Below are 21,987 nucleotides of genomic sequence, written 5' to 3' on the forward strand. Positions count from 1 at the left end.
TGTGCTGATATGTAATCTTTTTCACATGTTATGGTAGAAATGAAAGAGCATAAAATCTCCAAAAGTGCTGAAACTTGTGGAGATCATTCAATCAATATCTTGGTAGATGGGACTCCTGCTCTGAATTTAATCTCTTCTACAACTCCATGGAAGTGTAGTGCAGTATCTGGATGCAAGGTTAATGATGCTAACTCAAGTAGGAGAAGGTTAACACACTACACTTAACAGTATACACTTTCAGTTCAGATCATTTCTATAATGATAAGCACATTATGAGTCCTGAACCAGAATACAACTGGCAACTATTAAAAGCGTGCTTTTAGAAAACCCCAAACAATAAGATGTGTGCTCCATCAGCATGTGTTTCAGTTTTCTTTTAATCGCAAATCATCTTTCATGCTGATTCAAGAATCTTGCTGTTTTAAGTTTTTGAAATTACATATTCCAAAATACCTCCCGTTATATACTGCATATTTGTTCCCCACGTCTCCAGAAGATTTGTTTATGGAATGAGTGATAAACATGACAAAAAGGAGATATTCTTCATGGATTAAGAGATATCATTTTCCTTCTGAATGATTTCTAGCAGAGTCTGGAATAACTCTAAGCCTTCTAGAAAAGTTTACGAAATCAAGAGCAATGCATATCATGCTGATGATGCTAAATGACAGAGAAGAAAGCAGCAACCCTGCTCTCCAATTCAGAAAAAAATTAACTCTCTATGCCCGCTGAAAGTCTTTAACAGTTTTAAGAAAGGAAGATATATAGAAGTAGGGAAATAACCCCACAAAAAAACATATTAGTTTGTCACAATATAAGGCCTATAGATGTCACTAACAGAAGGGAACAATTATATAATGGAGGGATTTGATTTGTCCTAATACAAACAATTGGGGGTTGAATTCAGTTTATGTTCATACAAACTCAGGTGTCTACATTAAGGGGGACAAACACTGCAGCAACAGTTGCCTAAGCATTTGTATCTGCTGATTCATATCTGAGGTGCACAAGGGTAATCCACATAATTTCTTTCAGAATCTCCAGAATGACACTGATCTTCTGTATACTTCATATCCTCCTTTCAGTCATATATGGATATTTTGGAGAGCGTAGGACGTCACAGAAAACATCAGATACACAGTTGCAGGCACCTGAATTTAACTTCAGTTGTACCCATGCATTGTCAAATTTTCCATTACAGTCAGTAATGTTTACAAAACTGTTTAGGTGTCTGACCAAGAGATGTCACTACTGGGGTGATCAGAATCTTTCATGTGACTCAGCTAGATGGATTGACTTCATTGGACATTACATGGCTAGTTCACATGTAGACACTGATGTTGTAGACACCTTAATGTGCAAGTCTTGATGTGGAGGAAAGTCTGATCTATATTCAAAGTATTCTCTATGAAGAAGGTCAGTTCAGCTACATTTGTCAGGTGAATTGACCTCCAGAAGAGCATTTCAGAGGCTAATTCAGACATGATAACATGAATCTGTTTGCCATTGTGGTTTGGAAATCTAGGTGTCTACAAGGAGATTTTACAAGAGGACTCAGAAAAAAATAGGAAAATTGAACTGTTTTTCTTCCAGTTATTAAACTTTTGTAACTGTGACTGCCGCTAAGGCAAAAATGACCAGTTCTAGTGAATGTAGCTTTGGTAGGCACTAAAGGTTCTGTTAGCTGACGGTAGAATCAAATTTATGGTCTATTTATCCCAGCTGTATGGTGTTCATGTTCATTTATGGCGTGGTAATAAACACACTGTACTCCTCTCACAAGACTTACCACAGTTGTTTGCAGACAGCTTTCCCAAGGTTACTCTTGTCTAAGTGATTTTAAACCATTTCTATTTGGGAGTGATTGTTGGACAAAATGATTTACAGCAGCCTTTACCTAGATCATAGCACACTACCACAGATCTTTTACTAAGGCTTCTTGACCTCTTTTATTTACAATGTCTAGGTTTGAAGGATTACTTATGTGTACATTTTGGTCATTTGAGATAAAGGCCCTGACTATTTATTTCACACACTACTAACTTTATTGAATTGTCCTTTGTGCCATGGTGAGCAGCATATGCTAGGAGAAGGACATGGATCCTTGAAGGAGAAGAGCAGTTATTCTGTTTTACCTGAATTAAAAATTGCATGCTTTCAGATTCCTAACGAAAACTCACCTTAAAATTTGTCATCCAGTCCTAGCTGTTGGCATTTTCCAGACTAGAAGGAATGGACCCTCACCGGGCCTAAATCAGAAACCTCAGTTTATGTACAGAGGTGGTCTTGTTAGCTTTTGTACACTTTGGAACCAGAATTCTGCTCTTCTCTCAACCCTACTGCTACATGACTCTCCATAAAGTATAAAACAGGGCTTTTGCTGTCTTAAAAAACCTAGAAATTTCAAAGCAAGTTAGAGGAAATATTTGTAGAAGAACCCTCATACGAAACAGATTTGGGTTTGGCTGGAAAGCATTAGTTATTGCCCCAGAATCTGAAACAGAACCTAGGTTGACCTTTAAGGATTGGCCATGCTTTCATTTCCTCATCTTATTTTCACTGAGCATGTACTTTTCACACCTTTGGTGCTTTTAATTCAATGACTAGGCTGAAGAGGAAGAGTTTTTATATCCTGCTGCATAGTGCAGGAGCAAAAGTGTTCAGAACCATGCAACACAATGAAGTGCAGTTTCACTCAAAGTCAGTACAAAACTGTTGAGTCCAGAAACAAATGCGGTCACAGCTTCTTCCCTTTGATTAAAAGGATTCATGGCATGCTTTGAAACAGTAATACGTACTATGTACTTTTCTTCTTTGAATTGATTCCTGCCCACTGCTGTGGCTGTTGTTAAGCCATGTAAGGACTCAGTACATCACCTTTCATCCATTACATACGTCCTGATTCTAAGTGAACCCAAGAGAGAAGCAAGGCCAAAGCAGAGGAACTCAAAATCTTGCCCCTACTGATTCAGTGATATTGGGTACCATTACTAGATATCACTTTACTGATACTTTGAAACAACTAAATCAACAATTTTCCTCTGGGTAAATTTAATCAGAGGTAATTTCACTTATTTTTTTACTTACTGAACTATTTTTACTTTTCTTTATTTAAATGAATCTCCACATATGATACCCATAGCCAGTTCCTGTTATTTCCTATTTAAAAAGCTTGTGTAAATGCAAGCAGAAAATATAAGTCATCAATAAAAGGATATAGATTTATATCATCTTCTGAACAGGAGCCAAAGCCTATCCTATCAAAATAATAATCTGTCACAATAATGCTGACTGGAAGTAAGTGAGAGGAAAAGGACTGGACCAAGATGCTGACCAATATAATAATACTAATTAGATGTTAGCTGCTAGCCTGTGAACACATAAGTACCTATATATATATAGTACAGTATCCATCATGCCATACTTTGGATGGGCGGGGTATAAAGCATCTGTTTTGCTGGTGTGCAATAAATAAATAAATAAAAAGAAGAAAGAAGAAGAAAGAAAAAGTCAATTCTTAATAGTCAGCAGAATTCTTTACAAAACTTCCCAAGGAGAAAGCAGATGCTGAGTAGCACAAAATTAATCTTGTAACATACTACCTATAAAGTACAGTAACGCAAATCAATATTGCATTCCTTCACTATCGGCTGCTGAGCATAGAAATAGTCAGCTGCATTATGTAGGACATATGCTCTGCTGCTTGGTTTTTCACCACAGACTTCTTTTTAAGGTCCTGAGTCAGTGCTTATTGGAACCAATGACAGAAACATGGCTTAGGATCAAGTCCTCAACTGTAGATTTATACTGACCAGTAATCGAGAAATACTGCGGTTGAGGCAGTGCTGCAGTAGAGTGTTTCCGATTATGTTATCCTCTGCTGCAGCCAAATTGCTCTGTGTTAGAGGAAAGCCAATAGCTTTGGAACTGTGTAATTTTAACACAGTAAAATTTGACCCTGTAAGTGTGAAACTGTACATGGCAATTACACGGTTCTGCAGGAAATTAACTTGCTGTGTATTTAACGCTTCTGTCCAAACGCAATTAGGTTACATTTACAGCTGAGTGTGTTGCTCCTAATGCAGCAAAACCACTGCATGGAACAGCTGTGGCTTACAGCTTCAGCTGCAGAAATACAGACTTTCTGGCTACACGGTAATCAACTACTCTGCAACTGACTGCAAAGGCAGCACACATTCTGCAGTGGCTCAGCTCACTCAGACAAAACTCATGGAACCAGAATTTCTTGTACAAACATTCTATAAGCCAGTCTTGCTTCTCATACTGATTCACAGACATCCTGCCTTGGTTCCCATGGTTTAAACAGGTAATGATACAAACCTGGAGCTCAGCACTGAAAATGAGACAGTCTAGACAGCAAAATCTCTTCCCTGAATTCTTCAACTTTGAAAGATGGTGTTTGCAATAAGATAAGATTTCGCAATGGATAAACATAGCTGTAAAATATAGGTTAGTAGGATTCACCCAAGTAAGATTCTGTTTGGCCATGGACACAAAGCCTGATGTGTTCAAAAGCATCTTCCACACTTGGTCAGGTCCTGCTCTACTTTTCAGTCCCAGACATGTTGCAGAATGACACAGTGAAGCAGTTCTATGAAACCAAAGTAAAATTAATCAAATTTGTTGAGCATCTTGTCTGATGATAGTGAGTATAGATAACAAGCCTGGCCACCACGCCTCACTACAATAAAAATATCATTTGCATCACAGTAGTTCAAATCAAACATTCCTCTTTTGAGTCCTTGTTTCTTGTGAACGATGGTCTCATATAAAAAGCCTTTCAAAGAATTTGTTTCCACCTATCTCCACAGATCCTGGGATCTTAGGTATCAGTTTTTCTGTCTGCTTTCAATATGAGTGGATATTGCTGTTGCTCCTCTGTGGGACCTGCAGTACTTTGCAGATGAGTCTTCAGGGCTGGTGAGGTAAGAGCACTCACCAGAGACAATCTATTTGACCACTAATTTCTTCCAGTGCCCCACTCTCCATCGTTCATTACATATTTGCTGTGTCATACCTTGCCTATATCAAATATTTCCTAATAACCCAGAAAAGCTGGAAAATGGAAAAATTATTTAAAGCTTATGTAATTATTCTCCTTAATCAACACCTGCTGATTAGTTTTATATTTTATGACTTTCTCTGTTTATATTTACTTACCATATCTATAAAAACAGCAATACATCCTATTAATGTTCAGCACTCAGAAGAGACTTGCTGTGAATTCCAAGATAGAACTCCTGACTGCATCACACGCAGAACAATGAAGGGCACATAAGTAACTCTCTGGGAAATGGAAGATGTACTTGGGCACATATTTTTTGCTCCTTGTATCAGTGATATGCAAAGACAATTATGCTTATTGGTGCTTTATCAAGCATTCTGGCAGAAGGATGTAAAGAAGCTGTAAGAGACATGATTCATTTACTTGCTAGTGCCTGAATTTGAAGACATTGCATACACTAAGGGAACTTTAAAAATATTTTTTACTTTCCCTGTGCCCCATTGTAGCACTAAGAAATAATGGATCATATGGTTCAATGACTCAACCTGAGGAAGAATAGCTTTGGTTGGTACCATTATTTTTCCTAATGCTTCTTATCATTTTTGGAGTCATGAGCCTGTAATTCTTTTTGTCTTTAAAAAACAAACAAACCAACCCTTTACTCATTTTAAAAGGGGGGGTAATGGGGGTGGGGAGGTTGGGGGGGGGGGGGGGGGGGGGGGAAGCAAAATTTTAAATGCAAATTGGAAAACAAGAAACAATATTTTCTGAACTTTGTTTAGAATTAATACTAGACTTCTTGAGTCAATGCCACTTCAGCTAAACGTATCGGTGCATGACAATGATTCATTATGTAGCACATCAGCATTGCAGCCGCATAATGCCAGGACACACCAATCTTTTTGTGATGTTTTCAATTGCTTCTGTCCCTGTCATCTATTCAACACCGTGGCCACTCTGCCCCACTTCTGTAAGAGCATTAGAAGCAGTGATCAAAATCACAAGTAGGGCTCAGATACACTTCTCCATTATGTTTTTCTGCACAAAGCTCCAAGGTTGAATGGAAGGTGAGTAGATAGCATGGAATAATGATTGAGGTCTAATGTATAATTCTTACTGTGTTTGCAACAGCATTTCCTTGTGGAGACTCCATTAGAGGCACACAGGTGCATGTTGGTAATTTTGTTTAGCCTTCAGAATGTAATATTTGATTAACTTGTTCTTGGTTTTGAATAATTTATTCCACATGGTACTTTACAACTTTAATGGATTTATTGTAAATCAAACATGTCCAAAGACCACAAAGGAAAAAAGAATCACAAGACAAGAACTTGATTGTTATCCGTCAAATTCAGTTAGTAACAGACTTTTTAATTGGAATATAGTTATTGCTATTATGCCTAGCCATTCATGCAGAATATTCTCTCTAAATTCTTTCACTAAATGAATAGGGAAAGCATAGAGAATTAGACTATAAGAAGTTAAATGATGAGCTGTTAATTGGACATACCATGGCCGGGCTCAATATGTATCAATCAGATACCTAGTCATTCAGTCAGCACCTACTAAAATTCCTACTGGTGCTTTGTTTTTATTCTGAATATGTAGATAGTGGTGGTCTTATGGCTCTGCCTAAACACCTAAGTACAAACACATTACTAATTTTGAGTCAAAGATACAGACAACTATCATCACACCATGGGGAATTACAGGCCTAATAAGAACTGATATCACCCAGTAAAGTACAGATCTGATTGTCTCATATTAAATAAGTATATAAGCCTCTGACTGATAACAGTGCAGGAAAATATATGAAGTCTGTTACAAATAAACAAACAAATAAATAAATAAAAATCAATTCCTAAGTAGAAATTCAATGAATGCATCATACAATCCTGAAATTGATTTCTATTTATACAACCATTATTCAATATTTCCTTAGGATGCTGGAATTAGCAGGTCAACAAAATGGAAAGCCGTGGGATTTTTTGCAAATATTACAGAAACAAGCATACTAGCTCACATTTCATGACAGTAGTCTTTCAGAAAACCTTCTGGTAGACACAAGCTGAAAATGCCTCTACCGCTCAAACTGACCTGTTCATCTTTGAGCTAGTCCTCACTTCTCCTTATTTTTTGTAGTAGCACTACTGCAGCCACTGGGCAAGACCAGGCTGGATGGAGCCCTGGGCAGCCTGATCTGTTAGGCAGCAATCCTTCCCACAGCTGTTACCAGTCAGCTGAATTAGCCTCAAGGGTTGATAAATCCATGCACATTACATTACTGAAATGTTTACCATAAGTAATGGTTAAAAGCCAACTACTGTCTGTAGGTTCCACTCTTTAGGTTCCCTAGCTCCACTGGAAAAAAGGCAAAAATCTGGGGATCACGGCATCTCCTCCTCCAAATGCTTCCTTCCCTCACAGCTCCTCTCAATCTCCCTGCCCACTGGGAGAAAAAATACTTAGAGCTGGCCATGGATTTATTCAGAAATGATGCCCGCACTTTTCAGGTGAAAAAAAATTGATACCCAGACCAATTGCTCTCAGTTAATTTACTTGCAGAACAGCTTAAATCCCAGTAACTAAAAATGACTTATACATTACAGGCTATCCAGAGATGTAGATGGTTATGGGGTATCCAGGATCAATACCAATTCACAGATGATGCTACCCATGCTATCTGCTGTTAGGAGTTTAATTTCTAGCTTTAATGAAACCTGCATTCTACATTTGATCAACAAGATTTCTTGCAGCAATAAACTGCACTTTTTACAGTGTGTCTCTGCTATGGGAACAATAATGCACTGAGTCCCACAGCTCGCTCCTTCCAGGAGAAAGCCCAGGCTATTGAAAAAAGTATCTCTACTTACCAGCTGTATAAATCATTGTTATGTTGATATTTAAGGACTATTAAATGCTATTTGTGTACAAAAGGAATATTGTGATAAATATTCGATAAATAAAATGCTAATATCATTAAATATTAAGCAATTTTAAAGAGTATCTTAGTAACTTAATTGGTCTGGGAAAAGAATTGATTTTTTTTTCCCCTCTGTTGTACAGGACATGAACCCAATGTTAACTATTTGGTGTTAAAAGAAACTCAGCTGTTTTCTGTTACATAAGCTGAGCTTTAAAAATCCAGCTTGCTGTATTACAGGTTAGATTCATTTTATCGCTCAAGTTCATGTACAAATGAAGGCATAACCTTTGTTTCTGATTGAATTTTATTAGAAAAGTCAAAATCTGACAGCAGTATAGCAGAGAACATGACATGCAATGCTGAATGATGTCTCCATTATCTTAACATTTTTGTTGATCTATCATAGTGCAGATGTTCATGCAGTGGCCTGACATGCAAGTACCAGAAATGCACTCAGAGCACAGAGACAGAAAAAAAAAAAAAAAAATACATTCCCCTGCCATGTTTGTCAGGCTGCTCACTCCAGGGAAAGGTATTTAAACAGAAAGGGTAGGGCACTTCATGCCCCAGATTAAATGGAAAATATTATCATCTGAATTCAGCATCAGACGTGGCAGGTGTCTTCCATTGCTGCCAGGACACATAGAAATTATTGATTTTAGACCAAAGCATCAGAAAGCAGCAAGTTTATGCATGCCACCTTGGCATTTCTAGTTCTTCACATCTCAGGTGCTGCCATTTGGCATTATCAGAAAACTATGTCAAAATTAGAGCATTCAGAGAAAAGCAGAAAAACTCTTCTAGCAGCTGAAAGGTGAATTTATAACAGAAATGTTAAAAGTTCAAAACCTATACAGTTTGGTTTTTAAAAATAAGTTTTGGTAGCAATGTGTAAAATTAATTGGCTTATAAAATCACAATAATACTCAATATTTATTTAGTGAGCTGAATATATCAGTAACTAAGATTAATGGGACACAGAAAGATGATATGTGGGATAGTTATCAGGATATGCATCAAAACATAATTCATTAGACCATGAAAAGTACTAATTCTGAACATGGAATACTAACATTTTGCAAATTAAACATGCACTTGGCAAAGCACAAAAGTTGTTCTATTTTCTTCTACAGTTCTATAAATTGCTGCAAAGCAATGAAATTATACACAGATAAATTAGAGCAATACATCCTTCTTGTTCTGCATCTAGAAAAGACCTAACATAATTATGACTAGGGACAGTTCTTGCATTCCCAGAGACAAATCTGGTTGGAATTGCTCATATACTTGGGTTTAAAATATTGTGCCCCTGACCCATGTTATTAGCATCTCTTCCGTGCCCATTTGAACTGCCTGCATTTGCCATTTGAAAATCAGTCAAGCACTGCCAATGACAACTAATGACAATCATCATAGAAACACCTTGTGACAGCGATACAGTCATGAGTGAGGATCAGGACTCAGCACCCACACTGTGTCATCCAGTTGTAGTCCAAGTGAACTGAGCCTGTTTAAACAATTACAGATCTATAAAAAGCATAAGGAACACAAACAAAAAGCTCTGTGGTCCTCTCAGATTCTCTCCAAGTGTTAGCTTTTTGCCAGAGATGACTCAAAAAGGGTAGATGACAGTGCTCTTTTTTCTCCAAATAATGAATTTAGTAGAAATGCTTCAGAAGGAAATGTTTATTCATTCTTATGTTTACTAAATAACTTTAAAAAAAAAATTTAAAAAAATATATATTTTTTAAAATATATAAATTTTAAATTCAAAATAATTACAGAAAAAAGGGTTTGGGTAAAAGGTTAAGTAACCCGTAAGTGAAGAAATTCATCCTTTATCCTGAAGTCAAGCAAAACATTCTGATTTACCCCACAACGAATCCTCTATTATTTATGCAGCTTTAATTCAGAATCATTGCCTCCAACAAGGATGCACAGAATTTTGCTAGCAGAGCTTCTCCTGGCATGCAGGCAAGAGCTGATTTTCTGCCTACTAGATCAATCCTTTAAGTAGCTTTACCCTTTATCACCTTCAAAAGGGATCAGTGCCAAGCATAAGCCAAGCACTTATTTTCCATAAGTAATAAACTTGTGATTACGGTGATCCTACAAAACATGCTTTGTCTTTTTACATTCATCAAGGGGAAAGGCAACACCGATTCATATTTTATTAACCAATGCTACTGACTGCTTGGTAAACAGAAATGCTCAGATGATCTGAGCACACCTGAGGACATATCCTTCATAGGACTTGTAGCATTTTACCATTTCTGAGCCTATTTTAAGTTATGAGCATATGTAGAAATTGGAGCATTGTTTCAGCGGGAAAATAAGCACTGTAGATTGATGAGAGGTCTGCAGTCCTCTTCACTCCCTTAGCGTTCTGCTGAGTCTAACCCAGCACACCTCAGCTCCTAAGTGGAGGTACTATTCAGAAATGAGATGGAGGGAATGGTTGCTACACATCTGTGGTAACTAACTTTTTCTCAAATTATTTTTTGCACAAAATCAGCATTGGCTTTAGGAGGCCTAAGGTGTAATGCAAGGTATTATCTCAAAGGCATTCAAAATTAAATATCCAAGAGCCCCTACAAATACTATTTTTAATTTGTGGGTAGTTGTTTATAGCATACAATGCAATCAGTGAAGTACGTAAGTTGAATATAACATTAGAACACTTGCAACATGCCATAGGGAACCTGCTTTATCAGGGAGCTGGAGTAGATGATCCCAGAAGTCCCTTCAGCCCCTGCTATTCTGTGATTCTGTGATTCTGTTAAATGTTTTCATGGTGAGACTGTGTTTTGATTGAATATCCATGACAACCTGTTTCAGTACTTGTTTAAAGTACAAGAACAAATAGACAAACAATAAACTCTGCAAACCAACCAATCAACCAAGAAACAAAACTACCAGCAACCATTCTTTGTCATCTGCTCATAAAAATATGTTATTGTAATTAATAAAAACTAACCTGTCTACTCACTTCAAATTAACCTCAGAGAAGTGGCTGTAGGATAACATATATAGGGATGAAGTTCATCAGATAAACACTCCACATACAAGGGCTTGCGTAAATCACTATTTTGAACAATACAGAATGATACCCAGCAGTTCAGCACTGCTGCAGGAATTTCCTTCCAAATGACCTGTGGGTTTGATCTGCTGCATTCCCAGTCCTTGGTATTAAGACAGAGTCAGAACAATGCAGTTAGGGGAAGAGCATGCCTCGTGACTCAGCCTGCGCATACTGCCTGCCTGTCAGCATCTCAGAGAAATGCCAGCATGAGACTGTTTTATCAGACTGTGTGCATGCATGTGTGTATTAGAGAATAATCTGGTAACAGCAGACGTACTGTAATTATGCCTGAGCTGATTAAACTTCCAGGAAGAAATGACTACTTTTCCCATAATGGTTATTTCTGTAACAATTCAAAATGCAGTACTGGATTCAACAGGAGTCCTGCAGTTTAATAGGAGAAGGACTGTAGCTTTAAATACACAGAATATTTTGCTAATTGCTGCTTGATGTTCTGGTATTCCAGGATTGTACATGCATCATGAAGGCCACCAGTGCTCTGGCTGGGATGGAGGCTGTACAGACAGCGCTGTTTCTATGAGGACTTTGGAGGCTAGTAGTAGACCCACTCTTGCTGCAGAAGTTGAAAGTGTGGTTTGACAGCTCCAGTAGAGCTCACTGCTCTCTGCTCACCGCTAAGAAACTTCCCCATGAACACAACACTTTCAGCACCAGTTTCCACCCATGAAGGATTGATACAGAGGATCAGCAGGAGTTGAGTATGAGCTTTCTTCAGTCCATGCCTCAATGTGATGTCTTTCACAGGACCAAAAGCAGAAGAGAATAAAACCTCAGCACTGAGGTCAAGAGAGAACTGGCCTCTTTCTGAGCCTTTTCAGTGCTTTCTCCAGCAGTGCATCAAATGGGGCAGAAATCATTCTCAGGGAGTTTATTTCAAAATGAACACAGTAGAGGTGGTTTCACACTTAGAGAGGGTCTTTACTGCACACCTCAAAGCACAGGGGAATGCTCACTACACAGCGACAGAGCTTTTCTGTTGGATCAATCTCAGAATGGAATGCTTTTAATATGCCAACTTTTTCCCATGACACAACTATTAGACAAAACACGATCATCTTTTTTATAGTCTGCACACTTTAACAGCATAACAATGACTTGTACGTATAGTGTTGCTGTATTTTGTTGAGAATTTTCACCAAAATGTGCAGATAAAACTTCCTTCAGCTGTTAGTCTTGAAACACATGACATAGCCTGTCATCAAGCAGCAGGAATAAAGGCAGAAGGAACTGCAATATTTCTGTGCTGCTGAGCTCATGGCAGAATTCAGTCCTGGGCTCACACTTGTTCTTTGCCCAGATTTTTGGATTCTTCTCTTCAATTTTGTAGTAAGTGCCAGAGGGGATAGGAGTGATGTGCATGGACAGAATGATCCTCGGCTTACAAATATTGTTTAAAAATAAAAACAAACAACACACAAAAAACCAAAAAAACAAAACAAAAAACAAAACAAAAAAAACCCACAAAAACACAAAAACAAAACAAAAAACCTCCAACAGTGTTTGTGCACAGTATTTCTGAAACATATTACATACCTAGAAGTTTTATGGATCCCCAATGTGCTTTATTTTAAGATTAGAAGAACCCTTTCAGGGAGAGACTATAAGAACTGTGAAGAGAGTGCATTTTATGTTGAGAGAACATAATGTCTTTTTTCTTTTTTTCTTGCTTAAAATGACCAGATAGCAGGTGAAACATTTTATAAACTTAGACATTGTTTTAATCAAAATTTATGAAAATATTATTATTTTTTTTGTTTGTTTCTAAGGGCTTGCATGAGATACAGCGGTGAAGATGAAGGAAAAGGAAACCATTTTACATTTAAATATCCACTTTCTCCCCTGGAGGGATTCCAAAGCACTTTATAAGCCATGAGGCTTAGTATGCCACAGGGACCACTTGTCTGAAATGCCACCTCCTCCAGGGTGGAGCTGAGCAGTCATTTTATTGCATTCACTGCCAAAAGGTATCATCAACATAAAATCTGAGATATGCCTCCTCTGGCTAAAACTGGTTAAGAGAAGTTGTAATACAACATTCCTCACCAGTCTGTGCAGCAGGCTAAACACCTTGCAGTTGCACTGTTTCTGAGCTCAGGAACCATCTCATGCCCATAAGATGTGCACTACCTGCGGCAGTCAGGGCTGTTCCCATGGCATGGTGATTTGGACTGTCTGTGCTCTTCTTCTACTGTAAGAATCCTCCTACATAATCTATATCTTCACTCCAAACTCGTGTCCCAAAAGTACTTCTCTGTGCCTACTCCTTTTTGTGCTCAGTCCATATGTTTTCTAAAACCCAGATGCCAGTTTTGAGAATAGCATGGTACCTGTATCACAGAGCACGTTATTTTCCCTAGAGCTCTATAGCATGTAAGTCATAGAATCACAGAATATCTTGATTTGGAAGGGACCCACAAAAATCATTGACTCCAATTCCTGGCTCCACACAGGATGACCCAAAAATCAGACCTTATGTCTAAGAGTGCTGTCCAGACTCTTGTTAAACTCCAGCAGCTTGGGGCCATGCCCACGGCCCTGGCCAGCCTATTCCATGCTCACCAACCTCTAATGAAGAACCTTCTGATACCCAACCAGAACCTCTCCTGACAGATTTATGCCATTCTCCTATAGATGAAGCTTCTTACTGTAACTTATAAATGAACCTCACCTTCCTTCAGCCTTCCTGATTTAATTAGTTGCCAATTCTGTATACTTTCATTACATTAAATTATATTATATTATATCTCCTTCTGATTACAGATTTGCTGTGAATGACTAAAACATGCACTGGACAATAGTGTATTAGTCAGACCTTCTTCCAGCAAAGTAACTTCATTCCATTTACCTAAGGCTGGGACACAGTGCTCTGTGCAAGGGAATGGACTCTCACCTGTGGATGGACAGATACCAGACTGCCTTCTCTGCTCATTAAGGTCATTATTAGCAATTTTTGTTCCAATGAAAGACCTAGAAATTCTCATATTTCTCTTAAAACCCAGTGGAGTACATCTGTTCCTAAATTTATAGGGAAGAAAAATCAAAAGATATTTCATTTTAGAAAATTCTAAATTTCATTAAAATTATTAACTTTTTTTGGCTTCAAGGTGATCTGCATTGTCACTGTAAATGCAGCATTCAATGATGCCACTTAAATAAAACTTGGAAAAATTAATTGACATTTCAGTGGAACAAAAATGCAGTTTTGAAAAGAAAGCAAAAAGAAATTGAATCAAAACAAAAATAAAGAATATTAAATACTATATTAAACTGTTGACAATGTCAATGAACTGACATATTTTCTCTAAAACATTACTCTGTTCATGAAACAACATTTTTTTTCAGTTCAGAAAAGTGCCTGTTTCATCTGTGTTTTTCCTCTCCATAGATCGTCTTAGTTACAACTCTAGAAGTTGTAGGTGTTTTCTAGCACCTCCAAGTATGGGTGAGAGACTTTGAATTGCTTCCAGGGAGAGCTTCTTCTCAGGACATTTTCTTGCCAGTCATCTCCAAAACACTTTGGGAATTATCACAAACAGTGAGAAGTAAAGAACTGATTAGGCAGTGTAACTGAAATAAGAAAAAAAAAAAGAGAGAGAGAGAGAACTAGAACTATTTTTGATTTTGAGCAGTTGTTCGTCATCATCTCACTGTAAAAGTCCTATATGTTGTTGATTTACATTTGTGGAGAGTTCTGACTGTGAATATAAGAAGCTGCAGCACTTGTTGAATTATGCAGTCTTTTTATGCAGTCGAGAAAGCAAAGCAATACCTCCACAGCATAAAGAGCTGCAGATGGCTTTGCTGCCCATACCTCGGGACACTGCACATTCATTCCTTGAAGACTGAGTGCAGGGTTTGTGATGCTCAGGCTGCATCCTTACTGCTTAACAAATCCAACCCAAGGAGCCCTCAGCAACATGATGAAGAACAGAAAATGTGCTTTTGCTGACTGGGACCATCCCTTTTTAAGTAGGCCCAGAGATAGCTTTTATTAGGTACTAAATTTTCTGTTCTTTTTTTTTTTTTTTTTTTTTTTTTTTTCCAGTGAAATTCAGTTCAGATGTGCACTGAGTTGTGCTGTAGGCCTCCTTGCTGCATTTTTAATAACCTTGATCCTTGGTAGGTATCGTAGCCCTGCAGAACATTGGGTTTTTCTGACTCTACAGACCAGTGTTGGTGGAGGGGCAGCCCTGTGAATTTATGGTGGTCCCTGACATGAATAGCGCACAATTTACAATTTTTGTGCTGGTTAGTTCAGCGTAAAAGAGATCCCTAGTGCAAGCAAACATCTATGCAATGCAGAGAGTGAGGGCACAGGATCCAGTGCCTGCAGGGAACTCAGGAGCTAAATTATTTGTTAGCATAAGCATGCCTCAAAATAAAATAAATTACATATTTAAAGAGTATTTCCTTGTTCCACAATCTCCAGAACAGAAAGGAGCTGTGATTACAGACTGTTGACAAAGTCACCATGAAGTGTATTTTAATTTTCGTTCATGTAGTTGGTGTTTTTTTAATTTCCATAATACAGTTTTTGCTCTGTCAAATACAGTACTGAGTGCTTATGAATGAGAAAATACTTCTGACCGAGAACACCATGGAGATGTAATTTCTGATCCTAGTCGTGATTCTTGGGTTCAAGAGAAATGTTTGCTGTTTGAACTAGTTCTTTACCGCTGCTGTCAGCAGATAGCAGAAACCTTCCTGGTTTTCAACCAAATATGGCATATTGCCATTATACGAGCACCCGGGGGGTGGTGTGATAGTTGGGTGCTAATGCAAACAGGTCATTTAAGATACTCTCTATAACTAGAGGAGAATGTTGTTTGAGTCAGCACTGCAGATTCAGGGGCTATAAAGAAAGATTAGAACACTGCTTTATACTGCATACCTACATTTTAGAAAGTTAATAATCATGACTCGATGGAATAGATCTCCTGGAAAAGTAACATAAACTTTCATAAGTAATTCTTTAATGAAAATACTTAAGCAAATATGTTGCGGTGAGGATTCAAAGTCAAAATGTAACTTCCTGTATGACTATTGAAAACATAACATTTTCCAACATATAAAATGGTCTGAAACAGTGGATTAACTAAGTCCCTCTTATAAATTTAATAGAGAAACTTCAAAGTGTAACTTTATTAACAAATTTCCCTACTGTATAGAGGATATTTGGGGACTAGAGATATGGTAAAATCATGTATTTCCCATGGTACCACCAAGGACATATCTACATAGCAAATAGCAAAACAGCTGTAATGATAAAGAGTTTCTGTGGGAGTTTAGATATTTCTCTCCATGTTTCCAGAAACTGATAAAAAAATAACAAACACAAATCTATTCTACTTCCTACTTTGCTGCTTATCTTAAATTGTGAGCCACTCCTTTCTCCTCTCCTCTCCTCTCCTCTCCTCTCCTCTCCTCTCCTCTCCTCTCTCTCCTCTCCTCTCCTCTCCTCTCCTCTCCTCTCCTCTCCTCTCCTCTCTCTCTCTCCTCTCCTCTCCTCTCCTCTCCTCTTCCCTCTCCTCTCCTCTCCTCTCCTCTCCTCTCCTCTCTCCTCTCCTCTTTTCTCTCTTCTTTCTTCTCTTCTCTTCTCTTCTCTTCTCTTCTCTTCTCTTCTCTTCTCTTCTCTTCTCTTCTCTTCTCTTCTCTTCTCTCCTCTTCTCCTTTCCCCTCTTCTTTCCCCTTCATGTATTTTTTCTCTAACACATAATGGAAGACAGTGTAATGTAAGCAGTAAATAAAAATGTCTAATCATAGAACAATAATCTTAAGATAGTGTACCTTGTTTACTTAAGCCACGGGAGAGTAACAGGCTGTATTTTTTAACTGAGTGAGAAAATACTGAGGACAGAGAAACATTACTCTTACAGGTAAAATTTTTGGTAACTGAATGTATTTTAAAGTGCAATTCAATAAATAGTATTAACATATTTTTAGTTTAGCTAAGCAGGTTGATTTTTCTTGTTTAGCCTTGCTATATCCTATTGATAATTTGCTCCCGATCAAATACGGCATTATCACTGAACTTACAGTTTACTGTATTACGTTCTTAATTTGATGAAGTTTTGTTCTTCATCTATTCTTAAAATATTTGTGCATAGCAATCTGTCATGATTTCCATAAACTGCACAAATGGTTTAATTTCATGTCATTTGGTCATTTGATATCGTGTCACATATATATCCAGCATATCACACGTTTCATGATTCAAGCATCCATAAACACACATCTTTGCAAGTATCTTACCTACAGATACTTGCAGAATGTTACAGAATACAGTTTTACAGAATGTATTAATGTGAGGGTCATGTCTACTATACTATTTCATACAGATAGTGTTGACCTCAAAACTAGACAAAGGCCATGACCAAATTCAAGTGTTGTGATTTATTTACACTAGAAGCAAGGAATGTGACTTTTCAATTAAAAGCATTCCCTACAGAGCTGCATGATTTCATTTATTTAGACTGCAAAGTGAACTAAATTCCAGATTTAGCGAATGCACTTAGCAGTCTGTAGTATGCTAGCTCTAGTTTTTTCACTGAGTTGTGCTTCCTTTTGAAGAGTTTTGTGATATATGTGAAGAGCTTCATGCTTTCAGACCATGTCTGTGATCCTCATTAGCTACCTGACAGGAAGAGTGGTTCAGGGAACAGCTACTTAAATACTAAACAAATAAATAAACAAATAAACAAATAAATATTTTTCCACTGTTATAATATAGAAAGACCATTCTGCTGTACATAGCTCTACAAATGGCCCTATAATCAGGTTAGAAGAGCGCTTTTAACAGACTAGAGCACAGCTTTAATCTCCCCCAGTGCTAACTGGCTGACAGCAGATGGAGCAGATGGAACAGCATTGGAGACTGTAGGAGCAATTGGGATTTTGAAGCTGAAGAGTCCCTCAGGGAAAAAAGTCAGGCAAAAAAAGGGTAGTTTACGTCTTGGGATTTCATTCAGGCTTAGTTGAACTTTTAAATAATGTGGTCCACTCCAAACTCTTTAAAAAGTACAGTCAGGTTTGCAACAACAACTACACTGCTTCAGTGGGCAGTAAAATCATTCCTACTGCCTTGGTGACAGACAATCCAAGCAGATGATTTATTTGCTTATTGCAGTTTTTCACTCCAGATTTTAGCAATGCATTAAAAAAAAAGCACATTCAGAATGTACAGAAATTTGCCATCTGCTTCTCTCTAAGTGTCTATAGAGTTTGTTTGGCATCTGAAGCTCATTACTTTTGGCATTGGCTAATCCACAGCCCCATGCATTTGACTCCTGTTTTCATATAATAGGCATTGTTTTCTATGCTGTATCTCCTCCCAATTGCTTTTAGCTTTTTGGGCCTAACTAAAGGCAAGAACTTCTAGGGTGTGAAATTGAGTATCAGCAAGTGTGAATCTTTCCTCCACACCACGGAGAGGAGCAGAGACACTGGCAGAGGAATCCTCTACCCCAGCAATGTTAGCAGTTGAGATAAAATACTGTGAAGTGGATAAGAAAGATATATGCTGCGATTCAGCTTTCTGCTGCACCCAGCCCAGCCAGCACTCACTACACTCTGATTACCAGCTGGTGGGATATCGCCATCTATTTTGGAAATAGTTAAGATTAAGCCATTGGCATTGGCAATGGGGAATATTAGCTCTTGCTCTGTGGATTATATCTGCAGCTTGTGTCCATTTTCTCGGAGAACAGCATCCATAAGGAGAAACTGTGGGTGTGGTAGCACCCAGAGGGTGTATCTGGATAGAGTCCAAGGACTGTATGGCATTTCTTGTTTCCATACCAGCCCTTCCACTCCATTTTGAAAATGTTCTGATGTATTTCCAGACCTCCAGCAGCCTGTCTGCCTTACTGCTACTCCCAGCTTCAGGGCCTCCTGACATGGTCCTGTATCACGCTCAAGTGCCAGCATCCCCTCACTGCACATGGGACAGAGAACTGATTTGCATGAGCTTGGTACGTCCCCAAGATTGTCAGGTTCTGTTTATGATCTGGTGTTGAAAGACATGGAACAGCTACAGAAACAGATGCTTCTTCTCTTTTAATGTTGCCTTCCGTGCATATTTGATATGTAATGGTACTACCGTGCAGAGAGGCACCCAGTACATGAATTATTCTTGTCAATCAAAGTTAAATCACTCAGTAAATTCAACAGTGACACAATTGACAAATAATTTTAAAGGAAAAGGGAACCAGGACTTTGCTGCCTACTCAGTACTTTTCAAGGAGACAGACAAAGAACTTCATATTCTTTGCTGTCAGTCTTGCACCTCTCACAAGCACTGACTTAATGAAGAAATTTTAAAACACTAGAGTATGCCGATAAATATAGCAGCTATTTTATCTGCAGAAAAGCAGTGCATATTTCATGTAGCCTGTTTAATGATGTTTTATCTGTACTCACTGACTCTCCTATGCAGCAACATATCTTTTTTTCTCTCTCTCCCTTTTTCTTCCTTTCTTCCACTTCAGAGGGCTAAAATGTTTGTTGAGGGAAAATGTGGAACAAAAATAATACTGGATTGTCACATGATGTCACTTTAAGCAACTATTAATCCTATGGCTAATTAACATATTCTTCTACACTAACATTTCTTAAGGAAAGAACTATATCAGATACCTTAGCAACTGGAAATTAAACGTTGTATTGTGTTGTGTCAAAATGATTTGTGCTAAAATATTTCCCTTTTAGATCCTTTGAAAAATATGTTCCCATTTAATCCACAGAGAGGGGCTAGATGTGGTCTGAACTGATTGCAGTCAGCTGTGTAATGAGATAAGAGTAGTCAGGTGCTTAATTTCTTATTTTTGTCACTGTAGGTTTATTTTATTTATAGGATGTGTTGCCCTTTTTTTCTTTCATGTTTTCCAATCTTATTTTATTATACTACTGAGCCAATCACATGTCTTGTATGAGCTATGCCAAAACTAATTCCCCACTGTGTTTGAGTCTGTAGTTGGCAACAAATGTCTTCCACATGAAACAGTTCTCCAGTCCAACATAGACACATCTTTTAGGTATTCAGTATGTTACGGTGCACAACTCCCTTTGAAAAATTCTCCTGTGGTCCCATTCAATAAGAAAATACCTCCAATGCAATACAAGTACATTTTATAAGGCTACAAAACCCTTTTCATTTAAAAATACCTTGTAAAAATGGAGCTCTCTGTTCTGAATGCTGTTAACAGAGTCTGAAAGTAATCACTGCTAAAAGAAGGATATGCCTTACTTAATAACCTCAGTCTGTTTTACTACTGAAAACTGCATCGTTCATAAAGGACACAGTCACAACAGTGTGGTGTTCTGCCCTTGGCAAGCAATGAAAGAAGGTCAAGCAGCCAACCTCTACCACAGTGTTTGTGTAGGCATCTTCCTGCTGTGTCTGAGGTGCCTTGGTGTCATTACAGTGGAGAACAGAGTTGTTTCAGGCCATACCATTAGTTTCAGAACAGTTTTCATATGAATTAATGTTCATAAATTAAAGTAAAAGTAAATGGAATCCATATACAATCCAGTAAAAATGCAATTGATTATGCAGAAAAATAAAAGAAGTCTTCATTGCCATATAGTGTGATCATATTCAAATACAATTTGTCTTTAATAGGAAATTTTTTTTTGCTTTAAAGATAACAATAAATATAAGGTAAAATAATTTTGCACCAGCATACAGAGGTTTATGGAAGTACATGCCTGCCAGACCCTGATGCAAAATAAGTGAAATCAGTGTAAGATCCAGCACATTTACTAATATAGCTGTTGCAGTAACACTGATATACAAGGACTAATATTTCATGCACGCAGTGATATATTTCTATGGCTTTTGCCATGTAAACCAGACTCAATACACTACTGCTTTTTGTGGATCCTTATATTGATGAATCAAAGGGAGGATTTCATTAATTTTGATTCCATAATTATACATACATAAGATCTTAACAAATTAAAACAACTAAATAAGAAAGCAGTAAGAATTCTCTTTCATGGTCATTTAGGTTACCTTTTTAGAATATCAAGTCCCAGTCACCGCTTTCCACTATGTCACACCTGCTCAAGTCGTTTATGACATGTTGCGCTATACAACCATAATGCAAAGTGACTTATCTAGTGTAACACAAAGTGAGGCATTAGCAAACGTATAAAAAGCTCTGAGAGGGAATTAGATTTAGCAAGCAAATTTTGATTACATCAGACAGTTCAGATTTTGATAGACTTCTAGTCAGTTTGCTACAGAAGTCTATATGTTTGCATTATTCAGTGCAATTTAATATGAATTACAAAATGAAAAATGCAGAGAGACATTCTGCTACTAACATGTGCCAGAATATGCTAAAGAAATGTTACATATCAGTTTTAAGGAACAAAAAGCACCCAAGTATCTAGAGACTCATGTCACTTAAAAGATCATGACCCAATCCTGAAAATACTTATGTGTATGACTAATTTGATATATTACCAGTTAATATGTTTTATAAAAGATCAGTCATTCAGCTGATGTTGAAGAGACTATGTCTGTATGTGCATTTAAGCATGTGTTTAAACTCTCATAAAGAATACATTACATAAAAATGAAAATAAAATTAAAAGTATGGAAAATATATGAAAAGATGCCAAGTAATAATATTCCAGTATATGTTTCACTCTATAATGTTCTCTTAAAAAAATATGCATTGTTGACAAGCAGCAAAAGCTCCCATAAATAACACAAAAAATAGATAAATTTCATCAAAATTGAATTCATATAAAGTGCTTTAACTACAATAGGATAAATAAAAAAGATACTCTCTTATTAGTTCCTTGATATAATTGGAAATTTTACATTGCTGTCTCATGATTTAAGACTTTTTAATTGTACTACACTAGTACTTCCTATACATAGCTTTGGATGAAGAACAGCTAATACTTTTAAGAGTTCTTCCT

The sequence above is a fragment of the Coturnix japonica genome, chromosome 1 (assembly GCF_001577835.2).
Source record: "Coturnix japonica isolate 7356 chromosome 1, Coturnix japonica 2.1, whole genome shotgun sequence".
In the NCBI taxonomy this organism is placed as follows: Eukaryota; Metazoa; Chordata; class Aves; order Galliformes; family Phasianidae; genus Coturnix; species Coturnix japonica.